This window comes from Pipistrellus hanaki, assembly GCF_964339955.1.
Source record: "Pipistrellus hanaki genome assembly, chromosome: 15".
Classification (NCBI taxonomy): domain Eukaryota; kingdom Metazoa; phylum Chordata; class Mammalia; order Chiroptera; family Vespertilionidae; genus Pipistrellus; species Pipistrellus hanaki.
Genome location: NC_140517.1, coordinates 21,562,401 through 21,583,843, shown reverse-complemented (window position 1 = coordinate 21,583,843; position 21,443 = coordinate 21,562,401). Strand labels below are relative to the sequence as shown.

Below are 21,443 nucleotides of genomic sequence, written 5' to 3'. Positions count from 1 at the left end.
GCACGTGCCCGGGTTGTGGGCTCAACCCCCAGTAGGGAGCATGTAGGAGGCAATCAATCAGTTGTCAGATGTTTTTCTTTCTCCCTCTCCCTTCCTCTCTCTCTAAAAATCAATTTAAAGTTTTTATAATTGGTTGATGAAACTCCTCTGAGATTTCTCAGAGGAGAAATCTCCTTTTCCTGGAAGACCCTAAATATTCCTCCCCCTCATTGAATACAGCCCTCCCCTTCCCCCCATTAAATGAACCTCAAAAAGGAAACAAATTCCACTAAGGGGATCTGAGGAGTAGCCCATTCTCTGTCTCACTGTTTCACTAATAAACTCACTTTCACTGTAACCTCTATGCTGGCTCAAATTTGAATTATTTCCAATGGGAAGCCAAGAACACAGTGGGTCACGGACACTCAAATCCCTGGACACCTCCTCCCTCCCACCCCCCAGGACCCCTGCATCACTGCTACTTACTATCTAGGTCATCTTGGGTAGGTAACATCATCTCCTTATACCCCTGCCCCTCAGCTGTAAAGTAATAAAAATATCAAGATAAAGCACTTAGCAGATCCTGCTTGGAACACCAGGAGTTTCATAAATGCTGGTAATTTGTGTTTTTTAAACAGGACAGTGTAGGGGAGGAAAAAATAAAATTTGCTCCCACCTTTCTAAGTTCTTCTGACTAGACTATTAATCAAATTAACATGAGACAGATTAACAGAAGAAAATAACCAAATGTATTACATATACACATTTTGGGGTTCTTTAAGAATACGAGACCCCCAGCCGGGACCGGTGGATAGAGCGTCAGCCTGGGAATTGAAAGGTCCCGGGTTCGATTCCGGTCAAGGGCATGTACCTTGGTTGCGGGCGCATCCCCAGTAGGGGGTGTGCAAGAGGCAGCTGATCGATGATTCTCTCTCATCGATGTTTCTAACTCTCTATCCCTCTCTCTTCCTCTCTGTGAAAAATCAATAAAATATATTTAAAAAAAAAAAAAAAAAAAAAAAGAATACGAGACCCCGGCCAAAACCGGTTTGGCTCAGTGGATGGAGCATTGGCCTGCAAACTGAAGGGTCCCAGGTTCGATTTCTTGGTTGTGGGCATATCCCCAGTGGGGGGTGTGCAGGAGGCAGATGATCGATGTATCTCTCTCATTGGTGTTTCTAACTATCTCTCTCCCTTCTTCTCTGTAGAAAAATTAATAAAATATATATATTTTTAAAATATGAGACTCTGGGACAAATCAGGTAGTTGAGACTTATATGCCATCTCAGCTAAGGAAAGCTGTAGGGTGTGGGGTGTGGGGGAGGGTATTGATTTGGGACTTCAAAGGGGAGGAAGGCAATTCACATGGAGATGGAAAAGCAAAGGTTTGGGAAATAAATGTTTAATGGACCATCTTTAAGAATGGAACACAGAGAGAACTTCGATCAAATAGGCTAAAGAGCAATCTAGGTCCCCCCGTTTCTAGTTCACCTTAAACTGTAGTTATCTGTGATAATACCTCCCTTCTTGGAGCAGGTCCTCTAAATTCTTTTAGGTAGTCAGGGTGGTCAGGGAGTCTTCTGTTTCTTGAGAATTTACAAGAATCAATGTCCCAAAAGCATATTTTTGGGTGGTAAACTCTAGTTTCCCTCACAGGAAGAATGAGAAGAGTACAGTAAAGTACCCAATGGGATGTTGACTTGTCCCCAAATATGGACGAAGTTGGCAAATGTTGAGGGGCAGGAAGGAGAAAGGGACTCCAACAATGGATGATCCAGGGGAGGCAGGGCTATGGAGAAAATGTACCCAGCTGCATATCATGTGAGAAGGTGCAGAGCACTTTGGACAGGGAGCCTGGGAAGCTGGCTCTGGTCTCAGATGAGCCTTTGGTGAGTCACTGTCCTTGGCCAGCTCAGCTGTAAAAGGAGCCTACCTGGGATCAGGGCTATCTCCAGACCCGAGGAAGACCAGGTATGACACATATTATGTACTGGGATGGTGAGGTATGATGACAAAGTCATTTTGGGGGTCTCACGTGAGCCATGACACCTCTTATCTGCCCGTCCCGCCACTTGGACACCTGAGGTGGGGAGACGTTGCCAATTCCAGGTCAGGAAGCTTAGGGGAAAGGATCTGGAATTCCCTTTGGGTAAACCTCATATTGTCCCCCTCCACACACCCTGTTTACTCCTCTCCGTCCTGGGCACACCCACTCCAGGTGCAGGTACCACTCTCAGGCTTCTTGGCCCCACCAGCCAGGAGGATTCAGACAAGCTAGCTCTCATGTCAGATGGTTTTCCAGGGGAAGATATAGGATGGTTCCTGTTCCTTACAGGGGGGCTTGGCACTTCGTCAGCGGCTCCCACACTAAAGCTGGGCCAAACGCCCAGGTGAGTACCCTGATGGGTGCAAGCCACTGGAGATGAAGTGAATCTTCTCCTGGTGGCAGCCCGTGTGGCTTCCCAGCTGCTCAGTTCTGGAACTCCCAAGGAGAGGACAAGCACTCCTGTGACAGGGAAGTCCAGGTGATCCTTGCCCTCTGATGGGGAAGGAGATGCATAGTACTAATAATATGGGCTTGAAAATCTCACAGAACTGAATTTGAATCCTGACTCTGCCACTTACTAGCTGTGAGGCACTGGGCAAGTTACCTGCCTTTCATGAACTCAGTTTCCTTCTCTTCATAAAGGAAGCCCACCTTCCCAGTGTTGTTTTTAAAAGTGAACGACATAATTCTTGCATGGTGCCTGGCAATGACAGGATGATGGCCACTTGGCTCAGTTTAGGAGCATGCACTGCTTTAGGAGGGCTCTGGGGCAGATGGAGGGTTCTTGCCAGCCACCACCTTATTCATTTATTTCTTCATTCAGTTCATCACACACTTATTCCCCCTGTCATCCTACCTGAATATCTTCTGTCACCACACCCTATTTATTCATTCTCTTCACTGCACTTAGTTCAATTTGTAATTCTGTACTTCGTTCATTTTTAGGATTTTTCTATCTCCACTACTAGGCCACAAACGATTTGGGCAAGAACTATATCTGTTTTGTTGTTGTTTATTCACTCTGCACAAAATAGTGCCTGGGACATTGCATGTACTTAATATTTGTTGAGTGAATATCCAGTTCCTGACCTTGGGGAGCTGAAGGAGGGGCTGCCACCTGAGCAGTGACTAGTGGGAATAGACGGTGGTATAAAGGAAGGCTTTCTACCAATTAAGAACACAAATGGAGTTGCAAAATTTCAAGGTAAGATTAGCCCCTTCTTAGTCGCATATCTCTGCCTCCCTTTGATAGAGGACTGCAGGGTCTAGTCCACGTAAGAGCTGTTCTGTCTCTGAATGAAGACTTCCTCCATATGACTGAGCTGGATTGTGTCTCTTCTTTGTCCCCATCATTTTGTCCTAGAGCTATCCTTGAGGCCATCCTTGCTGGCCAGTCTCCCATTTCTGGCAAGCCTTTTCTTAGCTTTCCAAGGAGGAGCCAACTGGAAAGTGGAAGAGAGAGGGGAAGACAGAAAAATATTGATTTGAGAAAAACGCATCGATAGGTTGCCTCTTGGATGTGCCCCAACCAGGGCCCAGGCTAGGGAGGAGCCTACCACTGAGGTAAGTGCCCTTGATCAGAATCAAAACCAGGACTCTTCAGTTCACAGGCTGATGCTTTATTCACTGAGCCAATCAAGCTAGGGCAATATACTCATTCTTCCTCATGATGCCAGTGAGCCCATGTGAGGCTTCCTTCCTTTTTGAAGGCAGCTTCTGAAGACAAGATATTTTACCCAAAATAGGGAATTTCCCAACCTGGGCAAAAATAAAAAAATAAATGCTGAGAATCCTAGAATGTAGATTTTTCTTAGAATCCTTGGCTTTTGGAAAAGAATTTGAAGAAGTACCTTTCTATCTGAAATGGAGTTTCTCTCTGTAACATCTCCACCAAGTGGTCATCTTGTCTACTGCCAGTTCACATGACTTTCCAGGTCATGATAGCTTGGCAAACTAGAAAGCTCTGCTCTAGAAAAAGCTTGCTTGTGGCATTTGTCCTTCCTGTCCCATTTGGAGTCACTCAGACCACATCTTATTTCTTTCAGATATCTAAAGATTATTATTACGTCTTACCTCTGCAGGCTAGTGGTCCTAGACTCTCTGCGTTGCCCCATATGTACAGTAAAATATGGTTCCTCTGGTGCTAAGTGCCTGAAACAGTCACATTTTTAAGAGTTCAAACATTTTGCCGAAACCGGTTTGGCTCAATGGATGGAGCATCGGCTTGGGGACTGAAGGATCCCGGGTTCGATTCCGGTCAAGGGCATGTACCTTGGTGTGGGCATATTCCCAGTGGGGGGTGTGCAAGAGGCAGCTGATCGATGGCTCTCTCTCATCGATGTTTCTGACTCTCTATCACTCTCCCTTCCTCTCTGTACAAAATCAATAAAATATATTTAAAAAAAAAAAAAGAGTTCAAACATTTTAAAAATCATGTTTTTGCAGTAACCAAAGAATATGTTGTTATGATGAGTGTAGCATGGTGATAGCATAATTCACTAAGTAGAGAATGACCATGTGTTGATGTCACGGTGACCCAAACTTTAAGATATGGACAGGGCGGTACGGGTCATAACAGATAATCTCAGGGATATCAGGGTGGTCTTTCTGGTAACACAGTTTTATAATGTTTTTCAAGATTTGAGGTGATAACTAATATTTTAAATGTTAAATTGTAATTGAGTAAGTATTGCATATGTCATTCTTTATTTCATACATTCGGGGGAGGGTTGGGGTGGGAGGTGCGCAGGAGAAAATAACCAGAAGTTAGGGTTGGATCAAATTGTTTTACTGTCATTGAAGTGTTTGAGGGTAAATATATCTAAACTCCGTAATTATCTGGTGGAGTTAGATTCCAAATAGATCAGATCTCATTTATTGTACATAGGTTTTAAAAAATCCTTCATGTGGATGGAAAAGAGGTTCTATATAAGGTAACCTCACAGGGTTATATGATCATAAATCCCTAACTGGGCATTTCTTGGTGGATAGCCACTCCTTGAGGCATATACCTTTTTAGAGAAAGGAGCCCTGTCCATTGATTTTGTGCATCTAGATTAACACACCTTCGAAATAAGAGGGCACATAATCTTATTAACTGTCCTGTAACCCAATCTCCACCTCATTGTCTTCCAACTTCATATAATCTTCCTTATGTTCCCTCCTTGTTTCCAAATGGATGAAAGAAACTGCAAACTTATTCTTGGAAGCATTTGAGATCTTGCTTAACAGTAACTGCCATCAGTTTGGGCTCAAATAAACTCATAAAAATTCTCTACAGATTTGGACATTTTTATATCAACATAGAAGCTTGGCTTTCTTAGAATGAGATCCAATTATTTATATCTCCCCTGGAGAGGTAGGGTCCAGAGGGAGCACAGTATTTTCAGTATAATTCTACGTATATAATAAAAGCCTAATATGCTAAGTGTCCAGTCGGTCATTTAACCAATCAAAGCATAATATGCTAATGATATGCTAAGGCTGCTCAACTGCTCGCTATGATGTGCACTGACCACTAGGGGTTAGCTTGCTGCTGGGGTCCGGCCTATCAGGACTGATAGAGAGGGGCTGGACAAGTCCTGGAGTCCTCCCCAGCTGGCCAACCTCCTGCATCCCTCTCCAGCTCCAATTGTATACTAGTAGGGTTCCTTGGCCTGGCCTGAACCATCTCGCAATCTGGAACCCCTCAGGATATGTTGGAGAGCCAGTTTCAGCCTGATGGCAGAATGACTAGTCAGTATGATGCACACTGACCACCAGAGGGCAGATAATCAATGCAGGAGCTGCCCCCTGGTGTTCACTACACTCCCAAAGGGGAACAATGCTCAGCCAGAAGCTGGGTTCATAGCAGGAGGGCTAGCAGAGTGGTGGTGGCAGGAGTTCCCTGCAGGCCTATGCTGTCAATCAGACATCCCCCGAGGGCTCCCAGACTGTGAAAGGGCACAGGCCAGGCTGAGGGACCCCCACTGAGTGCACAAATGTTGTGCACTGGGCCTCTAGTATTATATATTTGTTTCTATCCCTTTCTCTTTTCAGCACTGACACAGCAAGGGGCAATAACCATAATAAGAATGAAAAGGTCAAATGCACACACACACACACACACACACACACACACACACCTTTCTTTAAATTCAATAAGTATGTTTAAGCACAGATTACAAGATAGTTCTCTAAGGAGGTTTATAATCTCAGTAAAAAACAAAAACAAACAAACAAAAAAAAACACCACACATTTAAATATTGGCCTAGCTGGTTTGGCTCAGTGGATAGAGTGTTGGCCTGAGGACTGAAGGGTCCCAAGTTTGATTCCAATCAAAAGCACATATATAAAAAATACATTTTAAAAAAACATTTAAATATTCATCTATTACCCTGGTGGCTTTATGTAGACATAGATAAATGACCAGAAAACTCACAAGTATTTGGCTTTCTGGGGCTTTTCTTCTCTCTCATAATGTTACCAGAAAGGAGAACCAGCCAGGTGCAGGTCTGCCTAGGGCCAGCCAGTAGAGTGTGGGTGCTTGACTTCGACAGGAAAGATTTCACAACACAAGGCCAAGTGGTTGTGAGAGTACTGTGTTTATTAAAGTTGAAAACCTTGAGACAAGGAGGGGCTTAAGATAGAAGAAGCAACAAGAGAGAGAGATGGGGGTAGGGGTGATGCTTTGTCTCTCTAGAAACATTATAGGAAAGAAGTAAGTCAAGGTGGGCCTGTTGTCAGCTCACTGGAGAGTCAGAGAAAAGGGTGCCTTAGGGACGGGTTCAGGGGGTTATCCTGGGACGAGCTGCTGCTGCCCATTGCTCCCTGGGTTACAAGTATGTGAGGTCCCTTAGAGTTTAGGAGATGCTTGCTTATAGGGGCAGATGAAGAAGAAGGAAAAGGTGTGAATGTGCTCCTAGAAGGGAGAGTGAGCACTGGATCCTTGCCTTGAGTTTTTTACTGGCTAGGGCTTTAGGGGAGGGCTTAGGGGCAGATCTTAATAGCATATTCATCAGCTTTATGCTGATGCGTCAAAATGAGATTTTTTTTGCCCGATGTCAGATGTCATAGTCCTTGGGTGTGGTTGGCACAAGTGGTACTACAGTGGAACCTGGGTTCTCAGACTTAATTTGTTCTGGAAGGCTGTTTGAGAAGTGATTTGTTTAAAAACAGAGTCATTTTTTTCCATTAGAAATAATTTAAGTTAAATTAATTCATTCCAGACCCCCAAATGATTTCATTTTAACCTTCCTTATATACAGTACATGTCTAATGTACTGTTTAATCTATAAACAAGCAATTTTCTTAAATTTATTGAACTACTCCTTACTATCCTTAAAGAAACATTTTCACATTCATTCCATGAGTGTCTTTCAGGAGGTCAGAATGCAGCATCTTCACTCTTTCCCATGTCACTGCCTCTGAAATGCTGTCGCCAGCTAACTGCTTTTCCTTTATCCAAATCAACAACAGGTTTTGTTTTTTGTTTTTACCTCTGCAATGGTCTGTGATGTTGTTTCTTTTGCACAATTAGCAACATTAACACTCTCGAAAGCCTCTTTATGTTTTAAAATTGTGTTAATCTCGCCAGGAACGAACAAACAAACAAACAAACAAAGAACCTCCAAAGTATTCACAGCACAATTTCTTGAGATGTTAACAACATGAGGTGTAGGAGTAATATGACTCATACTGGTACATTCTCTCCTTTGTTTGTGGCCTGAGAGATGCTTTTTGTCATGCTGATACGTTAGAAAGGGTTGACAAGTCCAGAACCAAAGTTTGTTTAACTGTGGCATTTTTTTTTTTTTTTCAGTGAACAACTTGGTAAAGAACCAAATTGTGAGGTTTAAGAACCAAGGTTTGACTGTAATTGGATTCCTGCTATCTTCTGAGCAGGGTTATTAAAACTAGTTACCTTCTAGTTGGGGAGGGAAAGTGGAGAATTAAAATATTTTTTCCTATCTGAATGGTGGCCATGGGATATCACAGTTTAGTTGTTGTTTCTATTTTGATACTCTTACTTTGCAAATTTAAAAATTGGCGCATCTATACATCTCCCCAAATTGTGATCTGAAATCTTACTGTGGTAAGCAGTTAGACAGACATGAGCAGAGCAAGGACAATTGGCCAGCTATAGAGGGTCACCTGGCTGGAAAGCCCCAGGTACCCAGCAAAGGACAATTGTAGGGTAAGACCTGATCCTAGGATGAACTTTTCTTCACTTAGCATATTGCTCTTCATGCAGTTTGGATAGTTAAAAATAATGACCAAACAGTTGACACCCTTTAGTAAATTACAAAATTCCATCTTCCCTAACCAAGGATATTTATAAGTAAGTGATTTACACCTCTCCCCTCCTCCCCCATCTGGGGATACTTAGCTTAAATCACTATACTCAGGGAAATAAGTCACAAAGATCCCATTAGTGCCATTTGTGCCAACCACACCCAAGTACTATTAAATCAGTGGAATAAATTTCATTTTGGTATATCAGCATCAAGCTGATGAAATTCTATTGAAAACCTCACCTACCGGTAAGTCCTATCCTAAAATTCCCGCCTTTAAGAAACAGATAAGAACCCTCAAGACAAAGACCCAGCGTGGGCTCTCTCTGGAGCACACAGACCTTTCATCTTTCTTAGGCTTACATCTCCACTTTTCTCTCCTAAAGTCTTAGGGTCCCTGAGAGTTGCAACCAGCAGAGCAATGGACAGTGGCAACTCATCAGGCTAATCCCCTGAACCTGTCTCCAAGGCTGCCTCTTCGCTGACTTTTCAGCAGCCCCGCCATGACTCACTTCTTCCCTCTAACGTTTTAAGAGAGCCAAAGCAGAGCACGGCCTAGGCTCTCTCTCATTGCTTCTTCTGTCTGAAGCCCTTCCTTTAACAAAACTGTACTTTACTATCCCCACCTTTAACAAACATGCTCTCAACATCACCTGGACCTGTGTTGTGAATTATTTCTTGCACAAAATCAAGAACCCACACACGACCAGATGGCCGGAGGCAGACCTACTTCAGGTCCAGTTTCTTGCCAGCAACATTCTTACCAATATTGCGGCAATAATGGATCCTGATTATGAAGATAACCTATTTAAATGGGGGCATATCAGAGTTTTCAATGACAGTTATTATCACAAGAATTATTTTGGTCTCAATGAAAACTCCTGGAATGTAATTCTTTCAGTTTCTGTCCCTTCTTCTAGGGACTACAAATTGAGAAGTAGGAACTGAAGGCAACCCATGCACAATTTGGCATGGCTTCTCTCTGATAGTTATGACTCCCAGCCTGAAGGATCACAGAAGGAAACACACTTGCATCTGTATTTGTAGAAAGGAGGTTAAGTCTAGGATTAGTCTATTAGAAAGAAGACATTTCAAAATTTGGGTGCACAGCTGAATACGAAAAATAAATTGCACTATATGCCAGATGTTCCAAGAACTTCCTCTCTATTTTTTTTCCTGAAGGAAAATTCTAGTTCATAAAGACAACAATGAGCAGAAATTGCTATTGCAAAATTGTTCATTATTATTTAAAATGAGCCCATTTGAAAATAATCAAAGATGTGTACAATGATTTATAGAGAAACTTATTCATTTCAGTGTTATTTATCATATGTAAAACATAGAAACATTCTAAATGGCTTAGCATAAGGATTTGTTATATAAATTACAGTACTTTCATTTGATGGACTGCCATACAAACATTAAAAATCATGTTGTTGAAGAATATTTAATGACTTGAAAACGTGTTTGCAATATTTTCTGAGCTAGGAGAGCAGGTTAAAAAATAGATTTTGTAGTATGATCATATTTTATGTCATTATAACTCAGATATCAGCTGGAACTTTCTAAAACTTTGGGATTCAGATAAGATTAACTCAAATTACTAACCCCATGGCCTGGGGACATCAAAGCTTTGCAAAGATTTCTTTAAGATCCTAGGAATGCAGTTTCTTCTGCCCCTTGTCAGTCACCACTTTTGTCTCCCATTTTGAACTCTGTGTGAAGCTCAACCTCACTTTTCTCTTTGCAAAGCAAACGTTATAGCATCAAAGTCAATGTTATCAAAGTTCCTCCTACCTTTCATGATTTGGGAGTTGGGGTAAAGAGATGGAGTGAATGGAAGAAACATAGTAAGATAAATAGCGACCACAAAAAGATATGCCCATATCCTAACCCCATGAATCTATGAAGGTGACATTATTTGATAGGAATAAAAGGGAGTCTTTGCAGATATAATTAAGTTGAGAATCTCTTAACTTAATGGGATCATCCTGAATTAGCATGAACCCTAAATCCAATGATAGGTGTACTTATCCTATATAATAAAAGGTTAATATGCAAATAGACCAAGCAGCGGAACGACCAGTTGCTATGACATGCACTGACCACAGGGGGGCAGACACGTAACACAGGAGCTGCCCCTGGTGGTCAGTGCACTCCCACAGGGAGAACACCACTCAGCCAGAAGCCCTGAGCCAGGCTCACTGTTGGCAAGTACAACAGTCATGGCAGGAGCCTCTCCCATGGGGAGTGGGCCTAAGCCAGCAGTTGGACATCCATTGAGGGCTTCTGGACTGTGAGAGGGCACAGGCTGGGCTGAGGACAACACCCCCCGCCCCCCCCCCCCGCCAAGTGCACAAATTTCATGCACCAGGCCTTTAGTTTTATATAATAAAGAGGTAATATGCAAATTGACCCTCACACCCTCACAAGATGGCCACCCCATGCTGTCACAAGATGGCCTCCCTCATATTGTCACAAGATGGCCAGCAAAGGAGGGTAGTTGGGGGTGATTGGGCTAGCAAGGGCGCAGTTAAGTGTCAATCAGGCTGTCAGGGAAGGGGTTAGGGGATGATCAGGATGGCAGGGAGAAACGGGTTAGGGGCAATCAGGCAGGCAGGCAAGTGGATTGTGAAAGGGATGTCTGACAAGGGGTCTCAGATTGGAGAGGGTGCAGGCTGGGCTGAGGGACAACCCCACCTCAGTGCACAAATTTCATGCACCAGGCTTCTAGTAAGAGATTAAAAAAAAAGAAGAAGAAGAAGAAGATAGAGGGAAACATAAGGGAAAAGTCATGTGAAAATGGTAGCAGAAATTAGATTTATGACACAGCCAAGGAACACATGGGGCTACCAGAAGCTGGAGGAAGCAAACAAAGGTCCTCTCCTAGAAACTTCAGAAGGCACATGGCCTTGACACATCCTAACATCAGACTTCTGGCCTCCACAACTATGAGAAAATAAATTTCTGTTGTTTAAACCACAAAGTTTGTGGTAATTTTGTTATAGCAGCCCCAGGAAACTAATGTAATCATTGAAGTGCATATAACATTAAATAAAACAAAAACCCTTGACTTACTAACATGGCCTTTTATTGCCTCCCACTGCTGCCACTATGGAGTTTGCCAATCTTATTGATATTTCCTTGAGCTTTTTTTTTTTTTTTTTTTTTTTTTAAATCCTCACTTGAGGAATGCTTTTGTTGACTTTAGACAGAAAGGAAGGGAAAGGAGAGAGAGAGGAGGAGAGAAACTTTGATGTCTGAGAGAAACATTGATTTATTGCTTCCCACACACACCATGACTAGGGAACTGCAATCTGGGCATGTGCCCTGACCAGGAATCAAACCTCTGACCCTTTAGCACACGAGACGATGCTCCAAGCAACTGAGCTACACTGACCAGGGCTCTCACTCTCTCTTACACCCCTCCTCTTCTTATTGTCCCGTGAGCTCTAACTTTTCTTCCATCTATCCTACAGAGCTATCAGCTCACAGCTCACTCTTCCCCAACTTACGTGTTCCAAACTTACTTTACCCACAGCTTTCCCCATCTCAGTGAGGGCAACTTCATCCTTCTAAGAGCACATCCTACAAACACTGAACTCCCCTTGTCTCTGCTATTGACTCAATACACATCCAATCCATCAAGAAATCGTGTGGGCTCTACATTCAGACTTGACTACTCCACTGCTACTAACTTGGTCCAAGCTACCATCACCTCCTACCTGAATGGCAGCAAAAGCCTCCTAATAGGTCCTTCTGATTCCATTTGTCTCCCTACTGTCCATTCTCAACCTGGCTCCAGAGAAATCCTTTTATAAACATCACCCATTTGCTAAAAAACAGGCAAAGGCTCCCCATATCACCCAGAATAAAAGCCAAAATCTTTAAATGGCTCCAAGGCTAGATGATCTGGCCCCTGTAGCTCTTAGTCCACAGACTCAGACTTTATCACCTCATTTGCTTCTACCTGCTCTTCAAACACATGGGGCACACACCTGCTCTAGCTTTTCCCTCTGTCTGAAATCCTCTTGTTTACTTGACCAATTCCCTGACCTCCTTTAATTTCCTACTCAAATGTCTTTGCTCAATGCACCCCAGCCCCTTTTCTTCCTCTTTAACATGCTCTGAATTTTCCAATAAAAATAATCTAAGTAAAAAAACTCATGGCAGCAAAAAGAAATTCCACAATCAATTAGTCAATCTACCTACCAAACATGAACTAGTTGTCATAAAGGTGTTATTATATTTATGTGAACTGAAATATGAAGTCATATTTTTTCTAACAGCTAATCATTAAATACAATTTGAAGCATAGAATTAAAAAAGAATTCAAATCATTTGATCTGGCTGACTGATTTGAAAATGTGAACTAGCTGGGTCAAGTATATGATAAATATTTTTCACAAGTTGCATGAGGTAAACCTTTAGTTATGAAGTTGTTTGAAAATATATTTAAGATCCATGATAGCCCTCGCTGATTTGGCTCAGTGACTGGAGTGTTGGCCCGTGGACTGAAGGGTTCCGGGTTGGATTCCCAGTAAAGGGCAAATACCTCAGTTGCAGGTTCTATCCCTGGCCTCAATCAGGGCATGTGTGGAAGGCAACCAATTTACGTGTCTTTCTCATGTCAATGCTTCTCTCTTTCTCCCCCTCCTTCCTTCTACTCTCTCTAAAAATGGGGGAAGCGGGGGAGGAAATATCTTCAGATGAGCATTTTTTTTTCAAGATACACTATAATATTAAAGAATTCTAGTAAAAAATACTGGATTCACAATACTGTATTTGTATTGAAATTAACAATTTGATCAAATTTTGAGTACATGTAGCTAAATAAGATGCCTCTAAGGGAAAGAATAACAGCCATTCTACAGGGCCACCCCACCGATAGAAAGGAAATCTTTCTGCTGGCATTTCTTTCTCTCTTCTTCCACATTCCTAAGGCTTTGAGGTCCACATTGTGTGATTGGACCCCCCGTACCCTCCCTTGCATTGCCCCAGTTCATGACCTCTTATCTAAGGCTCTCTCTCAGCTTCATCCCATTCCACAGGACTTAAGGGAGTGGTGCAGGGATGAAGCTTCTTTGGAGCCTGGGAGTTGAAGAAACAAGTGGCCACAGATTGGATTGTTTTAGAGATTATCAAACCTTACAGAATTGCCAAGATTAACTTGCTGACCCCCTTGGGTATTACTCTAGTCAGAAGGCTATAAAAAAAAACAAAAAAAAAAAAACAACAACAACAAAAAATCCCAGAGTGAAAGCAGAGGAATAGAAAAAGAGTGAGTCCAAGAGGCTTTGCCAAGGCAAAAATTAAACTAATATGAGAATGAAGGGAAATAAGGGAGGCCAAAGCCAGGTATTACTGGAGATAAGAAATCCACTTCTGGGCATTAGGTTAAGATAAATGGGCCATCCCATAAATAAATCCCAGTGGCAGATTCATATATATATATCATCAACTCATGGTTCAGAGTTGAAACCAAGAGAACTGAAGAGTTCTTTTAGGTGAAGGATGTAGACAGTGGAAGAAAAGAAGGCTGAAGGTAGAATTCTGAGTTTTATCTAATTAGGAGCTCCAAAGAAAATTAAGAAGGAGGTGGGGGTGGGGAAGGAGCCAAAGAAAGGAAATGGAGAGGAAGGATGAAGTAAAAGGGAAAAGAGGAAGAGGGGGAGAAGGTAAAGAAGAGCATAAATATGTAAGTGCTCGGTAAAAGAGAAGGGATTCCACAGGGTCCTGTCAGTGACAGAGAAATTCAAACACACAGCTAAAGAGAAGAGGTTTTTTGCAAAAAGGAAAATCTAAACAAATGCTACGTTTTAATTTGTCTTACCTAACTGAATCCCTAATGAAACATCTGTGCCAGAATTGCATTCAATACATATCATGAACTCATAGCAGTCACAGCACTATCTTTCGTTTCTTCGATTCATCTGAATGGCATACGTGTCGCTTTTCAAGAAACACCACCAAAATGTTCCTTCCAAATAAGGATGGAGAAATTAAAGCAGCTTCATCTCTGTATGGAGCACCGCCTATTCATTTTATACTGCACTGCCAATGGTCTCTGAGGGGGGAAAACATTTGGGTACACTGTGGGTTAGGTAAACACCAATAAATATTGACGCATGCATAATTAAAATGACTAGAATAATCCTGGCATATAATTACCCTATTGCAGTTAGAGGGGAAACAAAATAAATACAAGTCAACTCTCAATTTTCAATGCAGCGAATTGAAAACCATTTATTATTCAAAGCTCACTTTCTCTCCTGGTTTGTACCTTTTTCTTCTTCCCCTGAGAAAGTGGAAGGAGAGTCCCAGAGGCAAAGCTGTCAGACTGAGATGGTGGAGCAAGAGAATTATGCTTATTTTTTTATTTTTTTAAGACAGTGGCTCCTAAACTTTACCCATATTGGTTTTGCCAACTATGACACAAGTTCCTTAGGCCATCCTATCCCCTTCCCACTCAAAATACATTGAAATTACAATGGCAGGTAGCTCTTGTTAATCCTCACCTGAGAATATATTTTTCTTTTCTTTTTCTTTTTTTTTCTTTTTGAAAGAGAGAGAGTGAAAAGGAGGGAGGGAAAAGGTGAGGTAATGGGGAAGGAGAGAGAGAGGCGCATGGATTTGAGAACGACTCATCGATTGGTCGCCTACACATGCAACCTGACCAGGGCCAGGAATAGAACCTGTAACCCAGGTGCATGTCCTTAACTGGGAATCAAACCCAAGATCCTTGGATGTGTAGGCCACCGCTCTAACCACTGAGCATACCAGCCAGGGCAAAATGACATTTTTAATAACAAATTTATCGAGATATAATTAACATATCATGCAGTTTACCCACTTAAAGTATACAAATCAATGGTCTTTAGTGTTCACAGAGTTGTGCAACCATCACTACATTTCATCACCCCATTAGCTGTCACCCAATTTCGCCTCAAACCCTCATGCCACTGGCAACCACCAATCTGCTTTTCGTGTCTATGGATTTGCCAATTCAGGACATTTTATAGAAATGAAATCATGTAACATGCTGCTGCCAATAACTGGCTTGTGAAACTGGCTGATAAAAATATGAGCTTATTGTTTTCTAGGCCCATCCATTGTTGTAACATGTATTACACCTCATTGATTTTTATGGCTGATTAATACCAACATGTATGGATATATCACATTTTATTTATCCATTCATTCAGTGGTAGACATTTGGGCTGTTTCTTCTTTAGAGCTATTATGAATAATGCTGCTGTGAACATTCCTGTACAAGTTTTGCATTTGTAATATTTAAAAAAATATTTCTTTTATTGATTTCAGAAAAGAAAGGAGAAGGATACAGAGATAGAAACATCAATCTGCTGCCTCCTGCACACCCCTCACTGGAGATCAAGCTCACAACCCTGGGCATGTGCCTTCCAACCTGGAATCGTAACATGACCTCTGGTTCATAGGTCAACACTCAACCCCAGAGCCACACCGGCAGGTGTGCACACGTAATCTTAATATTGAACTCTAACAAATGCAGCTAACACTGCCCAGGGAATGTCAGTGAGGGACAAAGGCATCATCTTATTTCATCATTTAGAAATCTTGTGCAGAACCAGGGTTCAAATCTTTATTGCTCCTACTCCAAAATCCATGCTTCTAATCTCCTTGCCATACTTCCTCTAAGTATAAAGATTAGAAAGGGGTAAGTCATTTGTTAGTTCAGGTTAATTACTATGCCATAGATAAGACATTAATTAAGACAGCTCTTAGGTAATCATAGCACATCCTATTAAAAAGCCACCACCCCTAGAACTGTGGCTCCCTGGGAAATTATCTTCAGGGGTGAAAGGAGCTCCTCAAAGTATATGAGGACAGTACTTTCAGATACTGCAGTTCCTCATCACCCCAGCAGAGCTCTAAAGAAGTTTCCAGAAGCCATCAAGTGAGTTAATCTGAGAAAAAGGGTATGTCAGGGAAGGGGTGGAGAATGGGGATCTGTCCAGATCATGCCTTCTCCTTCCTGTAGACTTCGTCCATCTTGCTGCAGTGTACTGCACAGCCCCAACACATAGACAAGGTCTTCTTCATATTAATTCTTCTGAGCAGTACACAGAATGGTATCTCCTTTTTCCTCCCAGCACCTCTTCACCCCTCAGACACATGGCACTCAATTCTGACTCTATGCTTTTGCCCATGAATTCTTCCACCAAAAGGTGTGCTTCTTCTCTTCTCTCTGGAAAACTTCTAAGCATTCCATAGGACTCATGTCATAAGCCCAAGCCACTTCCTCAATAGAAATTTCAGGAGTTGTGCCCTAGGACAGTGTTTTTCAACCTTTTTTGGGCAAAGGCACACTTGTTTCATGAAAAAAATCACGAGGCACACCACCATTAGAAAATGTTAAAAAATTTAACTCTGTGCCTACATTGACTATATATAAAGTAATTCTCTTGAATAGGAATCAAATAAACACAAAGAAAGTATTTTATAATTACTTTATTATGAAATATTAAGTAAACAAAATAGTGAAAAATTATAAAATTCTTGTCTTGTCTGCACCTACGGCACACCAGGCAACATGTGCCGCGGAACAGCGGTTGAAAAACGCTGCCCTAGGAAATGCCTGGGATAAGAGAGTCACCGGATAATAAGTTCAATATGAAGAATCCTTAAAAGGCAAAGCTTTATAGGATTTTGTATGTATCAGATGCTACTGGTGCCCCATTGTCATCCCCTTTCTCCTGCCACATTGGTGTCTTCCTGGCCTACTTCCAATTGCCAACATCTGCATTGTTTTTGCATTGCTCTGTTATGGGAAGACTGGCAGTGATAGGAATAAATACACCCACACACCAGGCCCATAACATATTCTTTTTTCTTCTTTTTTTTCTCATGTTTGTCACACATATGCCCACTTTCTATTTTGCTAAGATAGAGGTGTTTGATGGTGTAACAATTTCTTTCCCACAGAGGAATGCCACAGCTGCCACCACAAGAACAGCTGCAGACCAGTAGCTGTGGAACATAACATATTCTTAACAAATAATCAAAGGGTGGCCCTGATGGGTTTGGCTCAGTGGCTAGAGTGTCGGCCTGTAGACTGAAGGGTCCCAGGTTTGATTCCGGTCAAGGGCATATACTTTGGCTATGGGCACATCCCCAATATGGGGTGTGCAGGAGGCAGCTGATTGATGTTTCTCTCTCATCGATGTTTCTAACTCTCTATCCCTCTCCCTTCCTCTCTATGAAAAAAAAAATCAATAAAATATATTTAAAAAATAATTGAAGGGTGTTAGTAAGTAGTGAGCTGCCTTGCTCCTACCCCCCACCCCAAGTGAGATGCCTGAGAACATTGTTTACACAGGGTTTCAGACTTTTCCCAGAAGGAGTAAGTAAAAGTTATCCTAGGAAGAGCTGGATTTCTTTTCCTTCCATGTCTGATTTCCTCACTTCCCTACTAGTATTTCCTGAGGTTACTTCCCAAATAAACTACTTCCACTTGACTCCTTGCCTCAAGGTCTGCTTCAGGGGGAGCGAAAAATAGAATGTAGTGGTTTTCTTTTACGGTTCAATCAGCAGAATTCCTTGCAAAGCCTATTCTCAGTTATATCGCCCCACCTAAGAGGAGGCCCCCACACAAGGAAGAAGTTAGTGGGGTTTGCTCTTCATTTTTCTGATGGGGGTTCAAAAGAAGTAGCTCTGGAGCAGATCTGCTGGAGGATCCAGCCATTGTGAAGATGAGTGTCTTTTATATCCAGGTTGCTGCACAGCAATAGGAAGTAGGCAATAGAACAAACTCCTGCTGCATGATAAACATACCCACCTGGGCTGTCATTTGCATTGCTTCAAACTTGACATGATGCTTGGTACACAGCCAGTGCCTAATACATGCTGACTATCACGTAATAAGATATTATTTCCAGATAAGGAATGCAAAGAATATGGCCCAATCAACAAAATATGCGGATATGCACAAGACAAGGAAACAAATTATCTTCTATAATCTCAAAGATAACAGACCTGCCAACACCTTGACTTTCACCTAGTGAAATTTATTTCAGATACATTTCAATATCCCCTGCCTTTGAATACCTCATTCTTTCTTGGCATGTGTTTTTCAACTGTCCTGTATTAGTATAAAGGCTCAGCTGCTGAAAAAATAAAGCAAACCTTCAAATCATAGTAGCCTGATATATAAACTTACACATGAAAAAAACTGTAAAGAACAAATACATAAAACACACATAAACACAAATGAGTACATATAAAATTGAGGAAATCTGAATATGATTTGTGGGTTCTAAACTGTCAATATCTTGATTGTGGTATTGTACTACAGTTTTGCAAAATGTTACATGTAAATCTATAATTCTCATAAGAAAATATTAATTAAAATGTATAGTGACGTAAATAAGTTATAGTGCAGCTAATCTAGATTGGTGAAACAGCTCTATTCCACAAGGACATTCAGGGACCCAGGTTCCTTCTGTTTTATAGCTCCAACATCCCATAATGCACCATCCTAACCCACTGGTTGAAGCTGAGTTACTGACCAAACTGAGTTATAGTCTACAGGAAGGGAGAAAAGAGGGCAAAAAAAATTCTTTTAAGCATGTGATGCAGCAACTGGACACACCATTTCCATTCATACTGTATTGGAAAAAACTTAGTCACATGGGCACATCTAGCTTCAGGGATTAAATATAGTTTTTATTCTGGTTGGTCATGTGCTAATAAAACACTGTTATTAAGAAAGAAGGGAAAAATGTATTTTCAATAACAACTAGCAGTGTTCCACAAAGCATATATTGGTTTTGTTGGTTGCTTGGTTATTGATTGCTTGGTATGCTCTTTGGTTATTTACCAAGAATCCTTTCTTTTGAGCAAATGTGCAAGACACCTGATATGTTCTATAATAATTTTTCTTTATCCAGTGGTTTGGTGGGACTGGATCCCATCTTTGGTAGGCTGAATATTGACCCCCAAATATATCCTTGTTCTAATCCCTGGAACCTATGAATGTTACCTTCCACATCTGAAAGGGCTCTGTAGGTGTGATTAAGTTAAGGATCTTGAGATAAGAAAATCATTCTGTATTATGCAGGTGGGCCCTAAATGTAACTCAAGTTTCCTTACAAGAGGGAGGCAAAGAAAGATTAAACTATAGGACACAGAGCAGGCTATGTGACAACAATGTAAACAAAGAGAGACTTAAAGCTGCTATGTTACTGATTTTGAAGATGAAGGTACAGGCTATTAGACAAGAAATTCAAAGAATATAGATCATTAACTGCAAAAAACAAGGAAACAAATTCTCTTCTAGAGCCTCCATAAGGAACCAGACCCACCTACACCTTGATTTTACCCTAATAAAATTGATTTTAGATCTGTAACGTCTAGAACTGTAAGAGAATAAATGTGTGATTTTTAAGCTACCATGTTTGTAGCAATTTGTTACAGCAGCCATAGGAAACTAATATGCTACGTTGGGTAAATAATAATCCAGTCTCAGTCAATCAGAATATATCATCTTCCAGCTATGGTGTTTGGTTAAGAGATGGTCACAATACTCCTAACTGTCCAATCAGAGTCTTCCCTGAGACTTCTGATGGAAGTAACAGAAAAAAAACTCAGTCTTTCTCAAGGATCCCATGTATTAGGAAGTTGTTGACTTTGACTGCCAATGATCCTATGTTGCCACAGGAAGATTACTAACCAAACAGTAGCATGAGGAGATGAGAGATGAAGAGACAGAGCTCTGATGATGTTTGAAGCCCTAAAGCTAAAGCTATCTTTTGGGCTTCCAGTTATAGGAGCCAATGATTCCTACCAAAAATTTATCTATATTGCATGTATTTCTATGATTTGAAACCCAAGGAGATCTAACTAACACACTTGGTATCCACACTTTTCAATCTCTGAACAGTAAAGAACAAAAGGAGCAGAGGTAAGCTTTACTATTTCAGCAGATTCTTGGTGTCCTTCTAAGAAATCTTCCATGCTTGAGCTCTGAACAGAAAGCCTTTGGCCAAGATACTCAAAATGACATTTAGTTTTAACCAGCATTACTTAAACACTTAGTTTAATCAGTTACTGAGAAAGACATGGGTCATAATAATGAGATATCTCAAAAATTTTTATTAAATGAAACAGGAAAAACATTGACCCAAATATGATGCTTGATAATTCTGAATCAGTGCTACAAATAATTATAAAAGAATATTAAGATGCTTAATTGCTGAGTAAATGAAATATAAACATTCATTTTGTTACTTGAAGAGTTCTTTAATGTGTAATGGGGAAAACATTTTATCAAATGCACTATAAGTGATAAATACTAGTTTCTCTTTCTAAAACAAATCTTGAAACCATTAACCACCAATTAAGTGTAACTTCAATTTTTTTTCGATTTATTTCTCCCTTTTATTTATTTTTTTCACTAATGGAAGAAAACATATTTAACCAGAAAATAGAGCAACATAATGGAAGGATTGTGGAGGATAGAGGGATTTGGAGTTAGAAACCTTGGCCTCTGTCAATTAGTGACTTGCTCTGTGACCTTGAGCAAGTCACTTAAAATCATTTGGCTTTTCAGTGTAGCATATGGCAACTATAAGGAATCTCTTACCCACCTCATCAGTTGTAGTAGTAAACACCTTTTAGGGCAATATCACTCAGCCTTTACTATATTAGTACATAGGAATTCCCTGGGTAATTTTACATTTTGTTAGAATTTTACAGATTCTTATTAGGTTTGGAGTGGGACCTTAGATCTGTATCTACACCAGTGGTTCTCAACCTTTCTTATGCCGCGACCCTTTAATACAGTTCCTCATGTTGTGGTGACCCCTAACCATAAAATTATTTCTGTTGCTACTTCATAACTGTAATTTTGCTACTGAATCGTAATGTGAATATCTGTATTTTCCACTGGTCTTAGGCAACCCTGCTAGCGGTTCTCAACCTGTGGGTCACACGCCCACAACTTTTAAGCAAATTACTAAACAGAGCCTAAAACTTTCCATAGAACCAGACTCCTGATCAGGAGACAAAAGATGGGCCTCTCAGGAAAACCTCTGAATGAGGATACCAACCTTCCTTTTTACATGGATTTTTGTTTCCTTCAGCAACAAAGGTTAGTCTTGGCCTT

At 41.1% G+C, this 21,443-nt stretch overlaps 1 protein-coding gene across 1 annotated transcript in view; it reads right to left on the bottom strand.

Moving 5' to 3' along the window:
* HSD17B2 (hydroxysteroid 17-beta dehydrogenase 2) overlaps positions 1 to 21,443 on the bottom strand; it is a 78,952-nt gene that overhangs the window by 52,813 nt on the left and 4,696 nt on the right. The gene's annotated exons all lie outside the window — the stretch shown is intronic.